The sequence below is a fragment of the Zootoca vivipara genome, chromosome 6 (genome assembly GCF_963506605.1).
Source record: "Zootoca vivipara chromosome 6, rZooViv1.1, whole genome shotgun sequence".
NCBI classification, from domain to species: Eukaryota; Metazoa; Chordata; class Lepidosauria; order Squamata; family Lacertidae; genus Zootoca; species Zootoca vivipara.
Window position 1 is genome coordinate 16990901 of NC_083281.1, and position 18295 is coordinate 17009195.

The 18295-nt window shown below is 50.7% G+C and overlaps 1 protein-coding gene across 2 annotated transcripts in view; it reads right to left on the reverse strand.

Moving 5' to 3' along the window:
• The window catches only part of SIPA1L3 (signal induced proliferation associated 1 like 3), a 78792-nt gene extending 61908 nt beyond the window's left edge, over positions 1–16884 (reverse strand). For both annotated transcript variants that reach the window (XM_060275506.1, XM_060275503.1), the window contains exon 1: positions 16720–16884. The gene's annotated coding sequence lies outside the window, so the exon portion shown is untranslated. The remainder of the gene's footprint in view (positions 1–16719) is intronic.
• Positions 16885–18295: the final 1411 nt, after the last annotated feature.

An 18295-nucleotide genomic window follows, 5' to 3' on the forward strand; every position in this document is an offset into this window, starting at 1 on the left:
TTGTCTTGGGCTGGCAGGTGCAACCTCAATCATCTAGACCACCCAGAGTGGCTGGGGCAAACCAGTCAGATGGGCAGCAAATAATAATAATTATTATTATTATTATTATTATTATTATTATTATTATTATCACAAACATGCAGAACCAGGCCTCCTGCAGATTCAAGAGACAAAGATTCGAAGCGACACAAAAAGGGCACACAGTGAGATGGCAAAAAAAGGATGTCCACTTGTCAGGGATGCTTCAGCTGTGATTCCTGTACTGCAGGGGGTTGGGCTAGATGATCCTTTGGGATCCCTTCCAACTCCACAATTCTAGGAAAGATCCTCAAAGAGAGTAGTTTCGCACACTGGAAGTACAATCCAACAACCTCTCTCCGCGGAACAGAGTTTAATAATATTTGAGTTTAAAATATTTGACAAGTTATACTTTTTTTTTTTACTTTAAAAAACTTCTGGGAAAAGATTTATAATGAGTTGAAGAAAGTGTTGAAAAACACATTTATGAAAAAACCAGAAGCTTTTTTACTTGGAATAATAAGGGAAGAAATTCCCAAAAAGGATGTTACTTTCTTTATGTATGCTACGACAGCAGCAAGAATATTAATTCCAACTATAGAAGAATGGCAGATGAAGATGGTGGATTTTATGGAACTCATGAACTGATGGGGAGAGTCCGAGACCAGAGGATACGGTGAAAAATATGGAAGAAGATCAAAGTTTATTTAGGGAAACATTGTGCTGTATAAAAATTTGAATTTCTAGGGGGGGATTTCTTATTAGGCATTAGGGATGAAAGTAGATGTTAGAAAGAAAGTATAGATGAATTTAATATAGTTGTTTTGATGTAAGGATATGGAGATAGTTTTGGGAAATGTTTAAAGCAGGCATCCCCAAACTGCGGCCCTCCAGATGTTTTGGCCTACAACTCCCATGATCCCTAGCTAACAGGACCAGTGGTCAGGGATGATGGGAATTGTAGTCCAAAACATCTGGAGGACCGAAGTTTGGGGGTGCCTGGTTTAAAGGATGATTAGGAAACTGCTAAAGAAGAGCTGAAAAGGAAATCAGTTAGGGGAGACTTGGGGAAGTCCCAGAAATAATGGTTTGAAGAGTTAGAAGAAAGTTAAAATGATTATAGGTATTGTTATTGTGCGTTGTTTTTTGTGGTATGTTTTCTTTTTTCTTTTTATGTATATTTTTATAATGTTTGTATTTTTCTTTGTTTTTTCCCCTCTGAATGTATAAAATCAATTAAAAAATTATTATTAAAACATAAAATAAAATATTTGACAAGTTAAGCATGCATTTTCTGCAAAGAAGCGCTACAGGGATGGTGAACAGCAGGAATCCAGGGACAAGCTGTGTGGAGGCTGCAGGGACCCAATTCTGCTTCATGGGGGGGGGGGCAGCGCAGCACAACCTGCACAGATCACTCAGACATTTTTAACAATCTTTTGTCCTCGAACCAAAGATGCCCAGAGCGGCTGGACTGAGCCCAGAAAGTGTCCTAGCAAAGCAGCAGGCAGTTCCACATGCCAAGTTAGAGCTTGAGGGGGACCTCTGAAAGTGCACACACACCCCCAATCTAAAGAGCAAATGCAATCCCAGCAGAGCAGCCCTGCAGAAGAGAAAAGCTTCTCTCCCCCCCCCTAACTCAGCTTCAAGCACCTGCATGCAGCCCCCAACCACATGGCCAGCTGGGCTGCGAGAGAGAATGAGCCAGGTGCACACAGGCCCTCTCCTCCTGCTGCAGGAGTCCAAAGTCTCTGCAAAACAAACAGTCGCACACCAAGCCTGAAAAGCACAACCCACACACCTTCTGCCCTCCCAGCTAAGGACACCTTCAGATCACAAGCAAAGAGCCAGATCCCCGGGGAAGACCCGCTACTTCCCCCACCACAACCACCAAACTGGCTATTCAGACACAGCCCTGAAAAGGCAGGAGCCTAAGGCTGGAGGGGCTCCCACTTGCTGCTCGGGGTTTGCCCACTGCAGGAGCAAAGCCGCAGGCAACTGTCACCTGGTGCCGTTTCCCTGTGTTACCTGAGGCAGGTGAGGCTGGGCAGGTGCTGGGCCTCTTCCTGGCTGCTGCAATGAGCTGGATGAGGGCCAAGGCACTGAAACGGAGCCCCAACCAAGTGGCGGCTTTAGAGGCAGGCAGGCAGGCAGGGCTCGGGTTCAGGAATTCAGCGATCAACTTCCTCTAGGTGGGACTGTGCTGTCCCCTCCCCCCCCCCCAAGGAGCACAAACATTGCCTGGGAGCACTCCTTAGCTCAAGAGCTTCTGGCCAGCTATGGCCACTCCTGGGCAGAGACAGCCTAGCCACGGTAGTCATAGGAGCCAACTCCTAGGGGCAGAGAGGGCTTCCCTCCTCCAATAAAAGATTTGAAGGGGCTGCCCCCCCCCAGTTGATGGGCATTGCCATTCAAATGGTGAGCAAGCACCGTGTCATGTGACCAATTATGTGGGGCAGGGCTTGCCTCAGTGCCCCCCCCCAAATTTATTCAAGTTGGCACCACATGCTCTGGTAACCTGCCGAGCAAATTACTCCAATGTGTCCTCAGTGGGGCCCCGATTGGTGCAGAAAGGGTATGACAAAGGAGAGGGACATGTGTAGGGTTGTAAGGGACCCCATGGGTCATCTAGTCCAGCCCTCAGAAAGGCAGGAATCGCAGCCACGTGCCATTGTCACTCATCAATTCTTTCACATTTAGGCACTATGCCAAGCCTCATGAGGTCACCGTTTGTTGCTGTTAATGCTACAAAGGCAAAATAAAAGAGAAAGAGAGAGAGAGAGAGAGAGAGAGAGAGAGAGAGAGAACGCGTCCTATGGGATCCACGCAACCCCAAAGGAACAGTGGTGGCCGCCCTATTGCCAGGTTGCAGTTCCACATCCCATTTGCCCCTCCCCTGCAATGTGCAGCACACGAACCCCACCAGTCACAGTACGTCAGCCAGCCTGTAAATCCCTGGAAGTGCCACATCTGCGCAGATGAGCTACAGGGGAGCAAGCAGCCATCAGATAAAACGCGAGGTAGCAGCAACTGCAGCAGGAGCCTTGCGGCCTGCTCTGAGAAGCTGCTGCAAAATCTGAGCCAAACCCCTGGATCCCACACCCCACACCCCGCCCCACAGCAGGGCTACTCAGGAGCAACCTGCAGGAAGGAGAGACTGGACCTTCCAAAGGAAAAATCCTTGCAGCTTTCCTTTGTTGCATTACACGGTTTTATGCTTATTTTAACATAACCTGCTCAGCAAGGTAGAAAAGCAGTAGACAAAAAATAGCTTAAATAAATAACACAATCAATCACAGCGCCGTGCGGGTTTCCGATGAAGGGAGTCCTCAGGCTGCTGAGCCAGATGTTTCGGTCCCTGATAGGAAGAGGGTGATTCATCCCATTCACAATCCTTTCCCCACTGTCCTGGCAAAAACCATGAATGGGCCCGTTGGGCTACCTGTCAAGGCCAGAGCAAGGGCAAGGGCATTCCTATGTTTACAGCCACCACCTTCTCCCCCCCCCCTCCACACCATTTGTCTCACTGACGTTCTCCTTGCAGAAACCCAGAGCTGGGGTGAGCTTTGGCTCAAGCAGCACTTCCCAAGGAAAGCACAGATCCTGACTCACCTCCCTGAAGGAGGAGGACTTCCTTGCAAACAACGTTTTTGCCCCGGGGAAAGAGGGCAAAAGATCGGGAGACCAAGCCCAGACCTCTTGAGCACAAAGGTCAGCAACTACAGTATATCGCTGCATCACGGAAAGGAGCCGGCTGGGTTTTGGCCCCGGCAGCAAGGGATCTGCCTCCGCAAGTGGGTCGCAGGAAAACAGCAAGCAAGTGGGTCTCTTGCAGCTGGCTAAACGCCAAGATGTCTGGGTGACCCCCAACAAGAGCTTTATGAATGGCCAACAACCAACAACTTAATTCTATCGCAGCCTGTGCTATCTGCATTACAGTCCCTCCTTCAGCCTGCCTCTCCAAACACTCACAGCTATAAAAACTCAGGATAAGATAAGACCCCTTGCAGCTGGCCACCTGACAAAGTGGGACTCCCAAGAGCTCTGATATCATGGCAAAGGCGTTAGTTATGTCTTTAAGGTGCCCCACAAAATTTGTTGTCTTTGGAGACGCGTGGAGAGTTGCAGTCTACTAAACAACTCTTCCTGCCTTCCGACCTGGAAGACACCTTTACAAGCTGGCAAGCTTCCTTCCACTCAATCACTGTTTTGGTTTTCTGAATGCAGAAGCAGCTGGAAGGGGGGGGGCATAGCAAAGAGCTTCATTTATCTCAGCCAACACAAGGAAGTCCCAAGGTGCGGAGACGCAGCAGCAACTGGGTTCCCTCCTGCGGCCACTTGGTTTGCTGCCAAAAGGTTCCACAGGGCGACTTGAGCTTCTGCTAATACTGGGCGTGTTTTTTTGGGGGGAAACACAGCAAGATCTTCACACGCCACCAACCCAGCACCAACACTCCTTTAAATCAGAACAGGAAGTAGACATTTTCGAAAGTTTGGCATCCATTTATTGAACACGGAAGCGAAGGAACTCCCAGGGAAAAACATTCTTGGATAATGTACTTAGGAAGGACACCTGTCTGGAACTAGGGGGCTGTTTTTGCAATGCTACCACTTTCTCCTCTCTCCTCATAGCCTTCCTTGATTTTCCTTTCTTCTCTTTATTGCTGTTGTTATTGCTGGTTGCGTATTAGAAACGCAAACAAAAGCAATTACAAAAAAAGGAAACAAATGCTCCTCCTTTGTTGCACAGACCGAAGTGCTGCTAAAAAGAAATCGCTGCTTGACTTTGGAAGGACGCAGAACCACTGATGTGCAGGGGAATCCGAAGGACCTAAGAGGAGCCTGCTGGATCAGGCCAGTTGCCCACCTGTTATCACAGTGGCCAACTAGATAGAAACATAGAACTGGAAGGGACCCTTAGGGTCATCTAGCCCAACCCCCTTGCAATGCAGGAATCACAACTAAAGCTGAGGGCCATTTTCACAGGTGCCTGTGGGGAAACCTGCAAAGAGAACCAGAGTGCCATGAACGCTCTCCTCTCCTCTCCTGATGGGGCAATCTGGCAGTTGCTCTAAAGGAACCAGATGTTCAGAGCCTTGGAGACTTTGGACCAACTCCTCTTGCACACTGCCTCTGCTGGGGAAGGATCTGGCCTGCCCGCCCCAATGCAAACAAGCTAGATGCAAAAGGGCAACTTCTCTGTGTCTTGAAGCGTACGAGGCAGCAGCGTTCACTTTGCAGAGAAGGCAGCCTGGCAGACAAGCCCCCAAATGCTGCGCCCTCACCAAGAGAGACCCCCAGAGCAGCAAGAGGGGCCCGTGGCAGAGAATGTCCCTTGTGAAATGATCCCCAGCAAGTGTCCTAAGGGTGATGGCAGCCGGCCTGCGGAGGCAGGATTCGAGCCAGGAACTCACAGCAAGCTTTGCCCTCTCCTGCACCAGAGCCACCCACAAGGAATTGGGTGGTAGGCTTCTCAGAGGAAGCCAGGTACTCTCAGCCAGGGTAGGCCCATTTGACACAAAGGAATGACCCCTAGCACACAACCCACCTCTTAGAGGAGGCTAAGAGGGGCCCACCAGCAGCCAGCCAGGAAGATGCCCTTGTTTGCGGACTTTCCAACCAAAAAACAACAACTGTTGCTCTCTGTGCCGTCACTCACAGCCACTTCTAACGTGATCTGTTTCCCACATAGACAGAAGCATGGGGGGTTGTATCCATCTAAGTTATTTCCATTAAAATTAATAGACCTAAACTAGCCACATCCATTCATTTCCATGGGTCTAATCCCAGAATGTTGTTAGTGCTGGACACAAGCCACCGCCTCTGGAGGCCTTGGGAAAAGAACAATTGCCTTGAAGGACTGAACGTGTTTGTAATTGGAGGGTCCTCAGGACAACCTTTTACAAGCAGAAAATTATTTTCGTTTCTGCCAATTGAGAGGCCATTCTGACATGGTCCATTGCGTGAGACTCTGTCCTGCCTCCCTTTGTATTTCCTCCAGAAAAACGGGCCGCTTCATGTGCTCTCTCGCACAGTACTTTCCTGATGGCGCTGCATGTCATCTGGGCCTCGCTCAGCATTCTTTCAGCACCGGGGGAAAAACATTTTCTGTCACTACAAGAAAGCACAAAACTATTTTGCCACCTGGTTCGCTCAGCCCACCTATCTTACAATGCCTCGGACACCCTTCCGCCCACATTAAAACAACAACAACACAGATATAGTTCTTATTGAGAAAAAAACACAAAAAACACACAAGCATAGCAGTTAACCAGTTACAAGTTGCATGTCTAGTGACACAACAGCATACAAAAAAGATCTTTATACAAAAATATCTTTATTTCACCCTCTCAAAAGCTCTGCCATCAAGTGCAACACCTGACAGATATATCAGCTAGGCCCCAAAAGGCACCTTAAACCTAGGTTGCAGTCGCCACAACAGAATGCTGATTTGCCAAGGGGTTCCCTTCCAGCACTACAATTCTGTGATCTCAACTACATTGCTTGACTGTAGCTTGCTCTTATAACAAGGGAGTCCCAGAGTGCAAGGAGGAGAATGCACACAGTTGAAATGGAAATGGTATTAACTAGTGGAATCAATGGGGCTTACTCCCAGGAAAGTAGAAGTGAGTTTAGTTGAACTGAGTAAGCATAGAATTGCAGTTGGCTCTCTGAGTGGGGAAGGAGATGCAACTTGACTAGTAAATTACATGAATTGCTCTTAAACTTGTAGAAAACAGATTATATTGTTAATCGTACGGAAGTTTAATTAGTATTTTTACTAAATCTTCTTTTGTAAATTCTAAAATTGCCTCTAAAACTGCATAGTACATTAATATATTCTCCAGAAATCTTTAATGGTTTAGTTGAAGCATGCTATCATTGAGTTAATTTTCATATAATGACATGCATCAAATTTGGATTTTTTTGTTTTGTTGCTGTTCAGTATTTTCTCAGATTGTTTGCATTCAATATGACTCATCACTGTATTTTGGATTGTCCTGGACCTGAATACCACCATTTGGTACTCAAGTCCTGCTTGGGTGCATTTTGGCTTGCCTGCTGATGAAAGTGATTACGTAGCTCCATCTTATTTCATATATCAGTATATCGTGATGTTTAGCTGGCAATATATCATGAAGCTGAAAACTAGATATTGCCCAGCGCTATCCATGAGGCTAAGAAGTTGACAAAGGAAGGCCTCCTTAGTGGTGGCAAAAGTCAAGTAATCCTCATCGGCATGGAATGATTCTGCCATTTGTTTTCTTGTTCTGCTGGGCAAAAGGTCAGAGCAGGTGCAAATGCCCAGACATGGAGCCCGAGAACAGCCCCCAGTCAACACAGCCACCCGGGAGACATGGCAGGAGGGCCTCCCAGGCTGTAGGTTTACAGTCTGTTCCCATGCGACACCTGATGGGATGCAAGATAGAGAAGTGGGTTTCACCTGCCGGCCACACAAAGAAGCTGGCTTCCCTCATCTCTCCCTCTCCAACCTCTGCTTGAAAACCTCCAAGGAAGGAGAGCCCACCAAGGGAGTCCCTTCCACTGTTGAACAGCTCTCACTGTCAGAAGGTAATTCCTGGTGTTTAGTCAGAATTTCTGATCTGGTAACTTGAAGCCATTGTTTTGGTCCTCGCCTCCCGAGGAGGAGAAAACAAGCTTGCTTCATCTTCCGTGAGACACTCCTTGAGATATTTGATATCTCCTCTCAGTCTCCTCTTCTCCAGACGAAACATACCCAACTCCTTCAACTGTTCCTCATAAGGCTTTGTCTCCAGCCCCTTGATCGTCTTGGTCGCCCTTCTCTGCACACATTCCAGCTTGTCAACATCCTTCTTAAATTGTGGAGCCCAGAACTGGATACAGTATTCCATGTCTGGTCTGATCAAGGCAGAAGAGAGTTGGACCATGACTTCCCTTGATCTGAACACTAGACTTCTGTTGATGTTTCTTAGAATAGCAATAGGGGTTTCCCCCACTGCTGCATCACACAGTTGACTCATGTTAAGTTTGTGGTCTACTAAAAACCCTCGATCCTTTTCACACGTACTACAGTGGTACCTCGGGTTAAGAACTTAATTTGTTCCGGACGTCTGTTCTTAACCTGTAACTGTTCTTAACTTGAGGTACCACTTTAGCTAATGGGGTCTCCTACTGCCACCACCACGCGATTTCTGTTCTCATCCTGAAGCAAAGTTCTTAACCCGAGGTACTATTTCTGGGTTAGCGGAGTCTGTAACCTGAAGCGTCTGTAACCTGAGGTACCACTGTACTGGCAAACCAGGTGTCCCCCATCTTATATTGCTGCAGCAATTCTTCCTTACATTTGTCCCTATTGAAATTCATTTTGTTAGTTTGGGCCCTTTGTTCAAGTTGTTTTAAGGACGTTGAACAACAACGGGCCCAGGACAGAACCCTGTGGCACCCCACTTGTCATTTTTTCCCAGGATGACGTGGAACCATTAATGAGTACTCTTTGGGTTCAATCAGTCAACCAGCTACAAATCCACCTAACAGTTACCTTGTCTAGCCCAATTTTACTAGCTTCTTTGCAAGAATAGCATGGGGGACTTTGTCAAATGCAGGGGTCAGCAACCTTTTTCAGCCGTGGGCCGGTCCACCATCCCTCAGACCATGTGGTGGGCCGGACTATATTTTTTGGGGGAAATGAACGAAGTCCTATGCCCCACAAACAACCCAGAGATGCATTTTAAATAAAAGGACACATTCTACTCATGTAAAAACACACCGATTCCCGGACCATCCGCGGGCCGCATTGAGAAGGCGATTGGGCCGCATCCGGCCCATGGGCTTAGGTTGCCTACCCCTGGTCAAATGCCTTACTGAAATCAAGATACACTATGTTCACAGCATTCCCCTGATCCACCAAGCTTGCAACTCTGTCGGGAAAAGAAATTAGATTCATCTGGCATGACTTGTTTTTGAGAAAACTATGCTGGATCTTAATCATAGCATCATTTTATAAATGCTCAAACCGATCTTTCTAGGACCTTTCCTGGTATCATTGTTGAGCTGACTGGTTGGTTGTTACCTGGGACTCTCCCCCCCCTTTTCACCACTTGCCCACCTCCAGTCTGTAGGCACCTCACCTGTTCTCCAAGAATGCTCAAAGATTGATAGACACAGGCTCTGAGATTTGATCTGCAAGCTCCTTTAGTATCCTTGGGTGCAGCTCATCAAACTCTGGAGATTTGGATTCATTTAAAATAGCTAAGTGTTCCCTTACTACCTCTTTTCCTATCTTGGGCTGCAGCTCCCTCCTTACATCATTGATTCTGTTATCACCAGGTTGGGCATCACACTCCTTTTGGGTGAAGACAGAGGCAAAGTAGGTGTTGAGCAATTCTACTTTCTCTCTGTCACCCAGTAGCATTTCTTTGTCTTCTCTGTGCAGAGGAACTGCTACTTGCTTTTGCTTCAAACATAGCTGAATAAATCTTTGGTTATTATTTTTAACCTCTCTTGCAAGCCTGAGCTCATTCTGAGCTTTGATCTGCTTGTTGTTCTCCCTGCAACTATTGCCTACTTGTTTAAACTCTTTATTTGTGATTTCCCTTTCTTATACATGCCCTTCTTAAATCTCAGCTCATCTGTAAGCTCCTTATGCAGCCATACTGGTTTCTTTAGATGCCTCCCTCTTTTCTTTGTGGTTGAAATTGTCTATGCTTGTGTCTTCAATATTTCACCTTCAAGAAACTCCCATCCAACTTGGACCCCCTTCTCTCTAAGTATTTCTGACCATGGGATCTCACCCAGTAAATCCTTAAGCTTTTTGAAATTGGCTTTCTTAAAGTCCAAAGAGGACATGATCACTTCCTCCCAGGGTTTCTAGTTCCAACCTGTTTCAATAATTTGGGGACAGCAGCTCTAGCACTAGGTGAGTTTTGGGGGCTTGAGAAGCTGGAAGCTTAACTCAGAAGCCCAGAGTCCCACTTTGCTAAAGGTCACATGGAAAAGCTCCCAGGAGAGACCTGCCTTGTTCACAGGAATGGAGGTCCTGAGAGAAGGAATTGGCAGAAGCTCTCTCTCTGCTATTAAACAACCTTGTTCCTGCAGCCTGCCATTTAATTAAGATCTACTTATCTTCAGGACAAGAGATATTGCTTGCTACATTCCTGGAACTCACCATCGCAGGCTGCCTGCTAATGTGGACATTGGCGGACGCATTCCCACTGGCAGAATACCAATCAAAGACAAGCAAGCTGAACCTCAGTCCCTCCTGTATCCGACAACAATTGATTGTCGGATGCAAGAGGGCCTTGGCATTGAGGGAAATGCCAAGGCCCTCCCAATGAAACCCAACTGCTGAAGCCAAACTCCAGTCTGCAGAATGGGACACCTTTTGCCACTCACTGCCACCAAGCGGATCTGGATACTGCCAGGCAAACTGAAAAGGAGAACCTGCACCAAAGGCCTCACAGCCTAGAAGGGCCAGGAAGAAGGAAATGGGACTGGGAACAAAACTCCGGATTCCAGGCCCCAACCCCAACTCCAGATTCCAGGCACCAAGGAAGACTCCTCAAGACACACCGAGCTCTGTGGCTTTAAGAGCTGCATGGTGCCCTTAGAGGCCAACTTGTCCTTGTGCAATAGAAACACAGGAAGCAAAGTAAAACTAATGGTCCATTTGCCTCAGTACTGTCTACACTGACTGGCAGCAATGGCTAGCCAGGGCTTCAGGTGCAGGAGTCTCTCCCAGCCCCACCTGGAGAGGCCATTGGGGATGGAGCCCGGGACCTTCTGAGCACAAGGCAAGTGGCCCCACCACTGAGCTACGGTGGTCCTTCCCCAACAGAGAGGCACAGCACCAACAGTTGTGATCGACAGGTGTCAATCAACAGCAAAGGGCTGTGATTCGAAGCTCAAGCTTTTGGAAAAGCTAGCACCAAACCCCCATGAACTGACAGTGAAAAGAGAAAGCTTTGCTAAGGGGGTGGGGGTGGGGGTTGACGCCAGATCTTTTGTGGGTGGCTTACAGATTGATGGGCCACAGCTGAGTGGCAGAGCCCTCAAACGTAGAGGAAAATGGGGCATGGAACACTCTGTAAGGCATCGATTGCAGGGGGCGGGAATGAAACAAATCTGAAGGGCGGGGGGACAACAATTCAACAGGACATGAGTTTTTAAGTCTCTCTTCTTCTACTAAAAACCCCCAGATCCCCACACAGAAAAACTAACCACGCATCCTGTGAGCTCAATTGCAGCATGCCTCCAGAGAAGATTTCCGCCGTGAACAGAAGGTGGAATTTGCAAGAACCGAGAGTCCAACTTGAAAACAGCTTGTGAAGCTCTTGGAAGCAGAGGTAGCCGTGCCAGAGCGCCGGCTCCACTGGAAGCCCACTGCTTTCCTCTGCAGGGCAACCAGAGCTTCAGTTTGATAGGGAAAAGCATCCAACAAGCGACCTTAAAGACTTGCAGATTTATGGGGTTGTCAATTACTTAGAATGTAGCGGTGGCATGGAGGCAAGAAGGACTTGCCTGGCAAAGCCCTGCTCATGTCTGCTCAAGAAGCAGACTGCAAAACTGAAGGCAGACTCTATCTCCACCATCCTACCTTAAACAGGTTAAGTGGGGCGGGGGAGATAAAACATAGATGCAAGAGGGTGTTATTTTTTCAGTAAATCCAGACTTTCATCCAGGTAAGGATCCGGCCTAGGAAGCTACCCTCAGAGGTGCCTTTTGACAGGCGAGTTCAGCAGCAGGGAGTCAATATGGCAGAGGATCAGCCCGCAGCAGCTCCCACCCGATCTGGGAACTGCTGAGATGTATGTAACCTCTGTACATGTTCGCCATCCTCCCTGCAGAAGTGAACACTGGTACTTACTGTAGGCAGATCTCCAGCTTTCGGAATTAGCCGGGTGCCAGTTGCATTTTGAGAGTGGCAACCAGCCTTTTGCGACAGGACAGAGATGTTCAGCCGCCCTTGGCACCTAGCATCCCCACCTGCCTGGTCTGCCAGGCACTGTGGCAGCAAAAGGCGTGTCATTTTTTTTGCTGCCGTGCAAACCAGGTGTTTGTAGGGCAGTGTGCTAGCAAAAGACACATCTTTTGCTGCCATGCTACCCTCCAGACACTGATTCACCCACAGCAATTTATTATTATTACTATTACTATTATTATTATTTTGCTGCGGGGCTGCCTGATCTGGTAGCGGGCCAACAACCATGAAAATTTGGCACCTAGACATTTTGTTTTTGTACCCAGAACCTAGGTCCCAGCAGCCACATGGCCCCTAGCATTCCATTCCCGTTTTCTAACACTGGGAGTCTCACCCATCCTGACAGGCCTTGCATAGCAGACCCCTCACTACAGGGAGGCTGAAGCCCGCAAAGGACCCTCAAGGCAAGGCATGCACAGGGATTCTCACTTAATTGCCCCCGTATTCCTCTACACATCAATATTCTTTCTTCCCTTTCTGGCCTCTCTTTGGCTTTGCCTGCTGCCTTTTCTTCTATACCTCTTTTAACTCTTAAGTTCAAGCCTCTCCCGTGCTTTACTTGCACATGAAGCAAACTGGGAGGTGGCTGTCCAGCCCACTCTCGCATTTCATCTTCCTGGCGGTGGAGTGAAGTGGGCGGAGGCAGCCCACATGCCCAGGCTGTTCCTGGCAACGGTGTCTGCACAAGAAAATGGCCCAATGGATGGTTGCCCCAAGGGTTGTGTGTGTCTCCTCTGCCTGTCTCACTCAGTGGGGCAAGGGCAGCCCAGGCGATCCATGCACGACAAAGGTTTTGCTTTATTAAGGCTCCTGTCGCAAGCGCAGCCCCCTGCCTTGCTCCCGATCCAGAAGGGATCCAGAAGAGCCCCAGAACCCTGAGGGTCCAATCCCATTTCACTAGGTCCCCATTCTACAACCCCTCTTCTGAATAATGAAGGCACCTCACTAGGGGCAGCAGTCCATTAGGGTGGGCCTTGACCCCTGCAACTTCTAGGAGTGTTTATTGCAGTTGCTTTTGGGGGGGGGGGTCACAGCAGGAGCACATGACAACCATGCAAACATATGGCAAAAGATTAAGAAATGTATCCCCAAATGCAAGCTTGGGTTTAAGGCGGGTCCTGGGTCTGAGAAAGTTGAAGATACCTGGACCACTGTATGCACTGGAGATAGTAATTCTTCTGGGAATTGCAAGGGGGCAGAATCCTGCTTGGGGGGCTTCCTAGGACGGGCATCTGGTTGGCCCCTGTGAGAACAGGATGCTGGACTGGGCTCTTCTCAGGTTCTTAATGGGATGGAAGCTAGAGATCTTCTCCCAATGCATCCCCACAGAAAAGGGAAAAGATGGAGGCGGTGTCTCTCACAACAGAGAAGGGGAAGTGTGACCACCCCACACAAAAGAAATATTTTGGGGAGAATTCACTGCTTTCTAACAATTTTGGCTATAAAATTGGGCGTTTGATCCCAGGCAGCCAAGGGGCAGCTGCGTGCAGATCAGAGGCAGGATTCAGGCAATGCATTAAGACTTCCGAGCTACAGACAATCCCTCACAGCCCATAATTGCCGCCCTGCACCTTCCGCCCATTTCACTTTCAGGTGCCTGCAGCAGGAATGTTTGGGAGGCAAACACTGCAGGGGAGTGGCTGTTTGCTTAAGGACAGCTACCCCTGCCTGGAGAGTCCTTTGTGTAACTTTAGAACAAACAGAAACTCTCCCATTTGGACTCTCTGGTTTTGTTCCTCTTAAAGGCAGGCTGATGCTGACCTGGCCCAGGAGCATTTGACAACCTGCTACACTCTCCCCAACAAACCAAACCTGGGAGCACACCTCACTCCCAACAAGTACTAACTTTAGGCCTTGAAGACAGGAAGGCACCTGAATTTTCCCCACGCTTCTGAGCCGAGCTGGACAACCGTTTCCGACACTTGGACACACCTGTGCATTTGTTTTGCTGGACATTCATGGAACACCTATTTCACACGTGGGAAACCGTATTTTTAGTCTGTGGAACTGGACACTGCAGCAACACAGCAAGCGTTTCATGCCAACCCTCTGGCCTTTTCCCCACTGCACCTTAAAGTCTAAATTGTAAGGGTGATATGCAACAGACCTTGCCAAGTGAAAAGGGTGCAGATAAGGAGGGTTTTTTGGTTGCTTTCAGCCCAGTGATTCTGGAAGCTCCTCTAACAAAGGCAGCAGCAGAGGAAGCCGGCACCTGGCCTGGCCTGCCACTGCTAAGGTCCAGGTTTGGGCAACAGACATGGTCCTAGGCCTCACTGTGAGTAAAGGGTGCTAGTTAGATGGGCCCTCTTTGGCCTGACCCAGCAGGCTCTTCTTAAGGACCTAGGACACCTGCTTGCTCCAACTGCATGCAATACACACCTGCAAGACTCGAATGCCAAACACTGAGTTGTTCACATTCCCATCACCACAGAATGTACAGGCTACCAGCACAGACCAAGCACACAGTCTCCTCTCCCACATAAACTCAGAAGCTGGCACCCAGGGCTTCAAAGACTAAAACTATTCTCGCACTTGCTCTCTTCTGGTGCTGCTCCGAGCACCATTTGCAGGCCTTTATTAGACCCCTGTTTATTTGCCTCCCTTCCCTGGTAAACAATCCCAATCTTCCTAGACACTCCCAGGATTTTCTGCAGCCCCTTCTAAGAGCCACTTTCCTGCCCGGCAAGCACCTCCTGTGTTCCAATATGTCCAGACAAACAATAGGGGGGTTATTAAGTCGGTGTCTGACAGTACTCTGCCCCTAATGCTGCAAATCCTCCTGCTCTCGGCTGCTGCCTCCGCCTCCCGATGCAGCTGTTCCTTGCAGAGTACTGTATAATGGAGCCAATACCTCCAGGCAAAGTGAGCAAGTTTAACACCCCCCTCCTTTAATGTCATTTTTGTCTGTTTGGATTCCATTTTTCCTATTCAGCTTCTCCGATGACACATTGACCCTTTGTTTGGAGATCCATCCCAAAGAGAAACCCCAGAGCTGTTTGTAAAGAGGGGGGGTGGGGGTGGGAATCACCTAGGCAGTCCCAACAGCCTCAGCCCCAAAGTTCACACGGCCAATGCCATCTGGAAATCAGTGTCATGTTTTGGCAGGTCAGCACAAGCGAGATTAGGAAGAGGGCCCGCTGCATTCCTCACTAAAACTCTCTCACAGCACATCAAACTCTGTCCCCTTTGTAGTCACCAGTCTACCGACATTATGATAAAGCCTGGCCAAAGTCACCATGGAGGGAGACTTCATGCCAAGTTCGGGGCTGGAGCAGAGCAACTGCTGTTCCTCTGGCAGCCAGAGAGCCACCCAACTTCCTGGAAGGAAAGTGTGCACCTTGGCCAGGCGGATGCTAAACAGGAGACCTGGCAGGCTTCACTCCCACCCCATGCCTCCAGTGCAACACACACCAAACTGCACCTCTTTGCCAGGAGGGGAGGAAGGGAGAGAAAAAATGTCAGCATGAGAAGAGACTTAGCCCTCCTCTTCAAAGATGGGTGTTGGGAGGGCAAAAGAAAGCATCTCCCTATGCCAACTCCTGCCCCACGGGACAGATTGGAGAGATGGCAAACAAAACCCAAACTGGAAATTGAGGCGCTCCCTCTCCACCAATCATGTTTTCTCAGGCAGCACCAGATCCGGCCTGAATAGGCGATTGTCTGCAAAATTAGGTCAGGAAAGCCCTGCAGAGGCTCCCACTAGGGAGAAGCTCGAACGGCCGCACCAGCTCCCACATTTCGCAGTTGCTGGGGGCGGGGAGGGGTAAGAGAGGAGAGCTCACGGAGCCAGGCACTCGGCCCACGAGTACAAAGCTGCCCGGAGTTGTCGTGTGTGGAGCCGGAGTCTTTGGGTGGGAGAACCGGGGCAGATGCAAAGACAGCAAGGCAGATGGGCAAACAGCTTGCGGGGCTGAGCAACTGATGGGAAGGGCGCAGGCATGGGGAGGGGGTGGCTTCGCTTTTGACCCGGGACACGAGGAAAACCCTTCCCTTGAAGGAAGGAACTTTGTCCCCACCCCACCGAAAGAGGGGGCCGTGCAGGCGCTCACGGGAAGCCCCCCTCCCCCTGCTTCAGTTGCGATTCTTGCATTGCAGGGGGCTGGACTAGATGGCCGTTGGGGGTCCCTTCTCAACTCTACCGTTCTACGATTCTCCCTAAGCCCCCGAAGCGGGTCCAGGCGTGTTTCCTGCCCCCTGCAGAAGCCGCTCAGCGCCCCGCCCCCTTCCTCCAGGGACCGCCCCTTCCGTTCCCCCGGAGCCACGCGCGCGCCCTCCTTGCTCCCCCCGCCGCCCCGGTGAAAACGGGGAGCGAGAAGAAGCCCTCCCGCGCGGGGGCCGCCGGGAAGCGTAGTCCCGCCCGCGCCGCCGTCCCTGCGCGGTCCGAGGGAGCGGACTACGGCTCCCAGGAGGCCCCGCGCGGCTCCCCCGGCGCTGTGTTCGTGCGGCGAGGCGGGAGCGGGGACCGGAGCGGCGGGAATGGGGGACGACGGAGAGAAAGAAGAGGCGGCTCTGAGGGACAGAAGGCGCCGGGGCTGAGGGGAGGCAAGTCCGGGAGGCGGCGGAGCAGTCGAGGGAGGGAGAGTCCGGAGAGCAGTCGCGGCGGCCGCGGCAGGTTCCTTCGCCTTTCCCCGCGTGCCCCCCCGTCCTCGGGGGGCGAATGGCGGCGCCCAATAGTCGTTCTGGGACGAGGCTGACGGGGCGCGCGCGGTGGGAGGGGGAGTCGAGCGGAAGCGCGGACTCACCTGGCGGACGTGGGTGGGGAGCGCGAGGCGGCGGCGCGAAGAAGCAGCTACAGCAGCGGCCGCGAAGAAGCGAGGAAGGGATTCAGCTGCTCTGGCCGGGCTCGGCCGCGCTCACTCGCTCGCCTAGGGAAGGGCGGGGCCACGGAAGGAAGCTCCGCCCCCTCGCCTCGCCTCTTCGCGCCTCTCGAGGGGGCCGGGGGGCGGAGCCAGAGCGGGAGCCCCGCCTTTTCCTCGCCTCTAGTGCGTGTCGAAGGAGGAAGCGCGAGCGGAAGAGGGGGCGGCGCCGTAGAGGAAGCCCCGCCCTCCCGTCGCCGGAGCTCGGGCCGGCTTTGCTCCCTCAGGGAGAGGGCGGCGCCGCGGCAAGCTCCGCCCCTTGGCTTGAGGGGCCACCGCGCGTCTTAAAGGCGCAGGGCTCCTCTGAAGGCGAGAAGACGAGGCTCGTGGGGCGGCCGAGCACACCGATCGAGCGTGCCGCGGCAGGGGCGGCCCTGGCCCGCCTTCTCCTCCGTGCTGCGGGGGATCCGAGGGGGAGGCTGCCCCTGGGCATGTGTAGAGTTCCATCTGCGGTCGCAGCCCCTCTGCTAGGCTTCCCCGGGAAAGACTCGCTTCCCTGAAGCCGAAGGTCCAGGACAGGTTGCTGAAGAAGCCGCTTCTAGAGACCAGGAAGAAAGTGGATCTTAAATACGGGGAAACGGGCGGAGTGAATGTCCACGCGCGAATCCTGTGCATTGGCCCACTTAAGGCCATGACTGGAGGGTTTCCTTTAAAAATAATTTTAAAAATCCTATCCCTCTGTCATACTCTTTTCTCCAGCTCTTTCTCCAGACCAACCACAATTGGGCACCACCCCCACCCCCGCAGGCATCGGTATTGGGCCTGCGCTTTTGGCAAGCTGTGAGGTGGCCGATGGCCCGACTAGGGCTACCTGGAGAAACGAGGTCATGGGGTCACGACCGGACAAACGCCGGTTCCCTCGGCCTGAAGCCAGATGGACGCCGTATCCCTTAGTCTCCTTTGACTGGACTCAACCGTCCATGGGTCCTTTACCTTTACCTGCTGCTATCACCGCACAATTCAAATGCCCCTGCAGCCACATGCATTTGCATAAGGCAGTGGTTCCCAAAGTGGGCAGTAGAATGACCCAGGTGGTCACTGAGAGGCAAGCAGGGCACACCCTGGAGGTGCAAATAACTTTCCAGACTTTGAAAAGCTGGTCTCAATGGATCAAATTCACCAATTTTGTTGAATAGATTGAATTAAATAGTTTTAATTGGAGTTTCAATAAACATTTAACTGATCTAAATAAAAAATTCCTTCAGTAGCACCTTAAAGACCAACTAAGTTTTATTTTGGTATGAGCTTTCGTGTGCATGCACACTTCATCAGATACCCTGTGTCCTGCAGCACCTGTGGCTCCCTAAGAACATCCTCTCCCAATGCAGAGGAATTTCCTACCTCAGCAGGGAAGTTAAAATCTCTCCACTGTCTGCGCCACCATGCCTGTTGGACTGATCCTGGCATGCAACCCTCGGAGGGGGTGCAAATCCAGTTCTGCAGGTTCTGTGATGGGCTGGCT